This window comes from Anneissia japonica, unplaced genomic scaffold, assembly GCF_011630105.1.
Source record: "Anneissia japonica isolate Jap-2015-1 unplaced genomic scaffold, ASM1163010v1 scaffold288117_len521816_cov214, whole genome shotgun sequence".
Classification (NCBI taxonomy): Eukaryota; Metazoa; Echinodermata; class Crinoidea; order Comatulida; family Comatulidae; genus Anneissia; species Anneissia japonica.
Genome location: NW_022685717.1, coordinates 252567 through 257713, shown reverse-complemented (window position 1 = coordinate 257713; position 5147 = coordinate 252567).

Here is a 5147-nt window from a genome sequence, read left to right as displayed (position 1 = left end):
AGAGAGTGGTTTGCAGTTAGTCTTAGGGTTCTCCTAGCTTCGCAGAGTTTTGTTTTTTCTAGATGCTGAGAAATGCACTTACGTGCATTACGAGACTTCTATTGATGAATGAATACACACTGAATTAATAGATTTCCCTTATTTTAGCATGGACAATTAATAATTGCGATGAAGATGATGATGATGATAATGTGATGATGATGATAAGGAGGAGAAGGTATTGTAGTAGGTGACGACAGGCTCCTGTGCAAGGTTAATTAACAGGCCCTTTGATATGAGTGTCAACCGAGGGTCGTATCCCGTGTTCGTCATCACATTTTCAATGCACACAATCGGACAACAGTAATTATCTATAAGTTATATAATCAGTACATTCTCGACTGTCATGAAAATATACATATAAAAAATTACGTTATAGGCATGCTCGGAAGCGGAAATTTTAACCTAAAAGTTTGATATAAGCCCTATGTTTCATGTTGTTTGTTGAATCTTTAGTGATATTATATTCTAATATGACCACAACATAAGGAAGAACACTTCGTCACCTACAAAGTTCAGACCCGTATACATTTATATTTCCTTTGGCCTAAATCATAAGGAAGTCCGCTCTATATCCAAATTTCAGGAAATTGTACGTTTTATGCATGCACCGACGTGGGAATTTTGTTTTATGTTGTTTGCTGAATGGTCTTCTTTAAAAATATAACAGTCTAATATGACCACAACACAAGGAAGTTCATTCGTTAAATGTTTAGTAGATATTACAGAGAATTATGATTGTTTATCAAAATCATTATATAAAGGGTCGATGGCCTCCGGATTTTAGCACGAGAACGCGTAGGCGTTACTCCATGCTGAGCATGGATAGCTGTTCTATAGCTTGGTACTACATTCCGGCTAAAAAAAACTCTGTCTTTAGGTCTCCGCATTTTGGCCTTTTTACATCCTGATTGATGCGTCGGGGATAATAGCGTTGTGTTCGTTGACAATCAATAGAAAATTCAAAATTAGTGAGTGGTAAAATAATCGAGATCTCCTTTCGCCCTCTGCTGGATCCGTCACTGAACTCATGAGTACACTTCCTTTTTTCCCTCTTTCTTTCTTCCCTTTAACTCTTCTAATTTTTTTTTTTTTTTTGGCGTGACTGACAGGGGTGGGGGAACGGGCCCCCATGGCCCCCCGCTGGATCCTAGGCATATAGGTTGGCAAATCAGACAAACTATGCTTAGCCCAACTAGCCTTCAATTAAATAAAATTATACAAACTGTTTTTGGTTCAATGTCGTAATAATGTATGTACGAAAGTGCGTTCTATTGTTGGAATATAATAATTTATTGCATATGTCTTTGATTTTTTTCTCTATATAATGGCCTAAAGAATGAGATAAAATTACCTGATCTTTTTCAAGAGAAGAAAACCTTTAATTTTGAAGAACTTAAAGGTCATTAAAAACTCCTCAGAAGTCGGGAAAGCTTATTTCCGGCCATCTAGGAATCCAAATTTTCCGGGGTTCCCAGGACCCCTTTTAATGTTGGGGGTTTTTTTTAGACATTTTAAGCCACCCTCTTTCATATCCTGGATCCGCCCCTGGCTAGAGTGCATTTCCCTTGTATTTCGAAATTGTTTATAAGTACACAATGCTTTAACCAACACATCGTTAATTAGGGATGCAAGATGACGCTGTGTATAAACAATTGATAAACTTAACATTTACTCGTGAATTGCTAAGTACAAAAACGTAGGCTAACATTTCCAAATCGTTATTTTTGTACTTTTTGAAAAGCGTACACACACTTTCAACCCCCTCCCCCCAGCGTACGTTTTGTACGCGCGTGAAAATGATGAAAATAATGGATGACCCCTTAAGGATTTTAAAATATTCCAAACCTGTACGCTTAAAAAAAATAAATAAATAAATAAAGTTAACTTAAAACACAAACAACACGATAGGATATATAGTTTGAGAGAATCATTGGTATACTGTACTGTATTTCTGAAGTGCCATTCGTTTTAGGGTTGCTACAATCAGGAGTTACAATCCATCAAACAAAGGAAAAGCACTATCTATTTCCTTACATTCCAAAAAGGAGGATTTTGGATGCTATTTAAAATTTGCTGGAGATTGAAAAATTAACTGTGTGATCAATCTGCAAAACAGATTGATCACAAAATCAGAAGCATGATCTCAAACATCACAACCCAGCTTTTATTGTTTAAAACTGTCGGGCCCCATTGAATGAAACTACGGTATTATAGTTTATATTATATTTTGTTTAAACAATGTCGGGGGTTGGGGAGGGGAGGCCCTCGCACTTGGGGCCCTGGCGTTCCCCTCTCCCCTCTGTCAGCGCCCGAGACGCCACTGATTGTAGCAACCCCAAAAACGAACGGCGCTTCAGAAAATACAGTACAAGTATACCAATTGTATACAGTTTTTTTGAATATTTTAAAATCCTTAAGTTAACTTTTTTTTAAAGTTTTTTTTTTTTTAATTTTCAATGAAAAATAAATGCGATCGTTAATATTGACCTTGGTACAATGTAAACATGTAATCATAATGACTACTTATACAGAATTTTACTATATTATAGGCCTAGACTAGGACCAGGCCTCCTACTATAGTACAGAGGCATAGTCCAAGACCTTGTTGCAAATCCCAGCCCACATAAAGCCCAATAAATATTTCTATAATTAAAAAAATGTACATTTTAAAAGAAAACTGAGGCTGAATTACTTCAAAAAATAAGAACACATTGAGGCCGATGTAAAATTTCAAATGTTTTTATTTGCATGCAATGTAAATAAATAACATTCTCAGTATTTCTTGCCATGCCTGTTGATTTTTGTTTAACTGCTTGAAGACCTTAATATGGACTGAATTAATGAATAAAAGTAAAGCAATTGATGATTCCAATAAGGTGAAACAAATAAATTTTTAATATACCTCAGTTCAGCCAGTTGCATCCCATCAGCCCTTTCATTATCTCTCTGATCACTCACTGGGTATATACATTTAACTACACAACAGTAAACACAAGGTTGAAAGAAGTTTATGACAAAAATCTGAACTTTTATAATTATGAATATTATTGAAACACTGTAGCACATCATATACCTAAACTGCTTTAAACATTGCTGAATATAGAGTTCAGTCCAATCCACTTATAAACATGTGTTAAATATTACAATTATATAATATTATCAATGTAACCAACCAGCATAAACAATTTAAAAGAAACTAGAAATAATGGAAGTTTTGCTGTATTCATTATCATTTATCAGCAAGTACTGTTCTGTTATTTTCTTCTTTTCATATGGCATTGTAACGTACAATACAATGCAATTCAAAAAGTCAATGCAAATTTTTATAAAGAAAATAAATGTGTTGTTGATAAATGTTCATACAAGGAAAAACCTTAATAATATCTGGTAATATTTCTCAACACAGTGTATGGTATGATGTCATATCAAATAGATAACAACATTCATACAAACAGTATACAGTTCCAATCTGATAGGACTACAGTACTTTCAATTGATGTTTCTATCCATGGCCTATAATATGGCCTGAATTGCCACCAGATCCTTATCCCTCATGTAGTGACAAGGCTTCATCCTGATTTGCAGTAGCAGCCTCAATTCCACCACACAATGTTTCACATCTTACTAATTTCTCAATGGTGTTTGTATATTATTGTCTTTTTACAAAAAAAATACATGGGAGAACATGACTTCGACCAGGAAGCACTTCCTTAATTCTTGACTTCAGCTTTCAGGTGATGCAGAATGAGCATTTGCTTTGGCTGTGGTTCATTCACTTCCATTCACTTGATTCTGTGGTCTGTGAAAATTAATTAAACAAACTAATTCAAAGAGCTTATCAATGCAACTGTGATGGTTTTAATGATCACATATGTATTTAAATTGTTTCTTTTTAATCAAAGGTTGTTTTTCAAAAAAAGAAAAATAAGTAGTCAGTATAATACAATATTAAATGCAGGTGGTGATGTTTAATTGGACATCAAAGTGTTGATAAATATTATTTGCTTAAGTCAGTTTTGATACCTATTAATTAATATATTTTTTTGTTATGTTGTGTCTAAGGATTCCTATGTAGATAAAGCATACTGTACTATTAATATAATAATAATTTTGTTATATTCTTTTCATGAAGACATTAAAATCAAACTAAGCCTGAATTACTGAAAAAAAATTACAAAAAACTGAATTGATTCAATTTGTGTAGTAATTGTTCTTGGTAGACAGTAGTAAATAATTGCTATATAATTGTGGATGGCTATTCTTGATTTGTCTTCATGGTCAGTTGTTTATGCTGGGTCGATTCATTGCCAACATTATTGTCTCAATATGCTTATTACAATATAACATCATCGTATTTGATTCATAATACTCTGGTTATACCCTGACCATTAAGAAGACGCACTGGGAAGCGTTGTTCACGGCATTGGACTGCGGCGAAAACTGATTCCCCCATCATTAATGGAACAGGCCCACGTCATGCTTGGCTGATTAGTTTTGATTTACATTTCGCAAGCCTAGTGCCATACGCAGCAAAAGTCCATTTCTAGTGTTGTTGTCAAATGCATTTCAAACCAGCCTGATTTTTTTATTTACGTTTTGGAATAGATTTGGAGAGGGCATTTGATCAAGTCAGACCTACGTTTTGAATTTGAATTACATTTTAAAAGAAATTAGAACTACATTTTGAAAAATTTGAACTACGTTTTGAAAAATTAGAACTTCGTTTTGGGAAACTAGATCTACATTTTGAGAAACGCCTACGTTTTGATAAATTAGACATTGAATTTTGCAATTACATTTTGATTTTAACATGGACTTTTGCTGCGTATGGCACCCCATAAATAAATGCCACTTAAATCTTCGTTTTAAGCTTAAATAACGATAAATAGGATGATATTCAATTAGGCCCATGTGGCCGAATCTAGGAAAAACGACCTGGTTAAAAAATGGCCAATTTTTATTAAAACCATGAGCTATAGCTCATACTTTTTTGGACGATTTTTTTGACCACACTTTTTTCAAGTTTTTTTTTTGTATTCCATGGCACCATGATCACAAGAGTCCTCTGTAGGTTGATAAATGCCACTTAAATCCTCGTTTTAAGC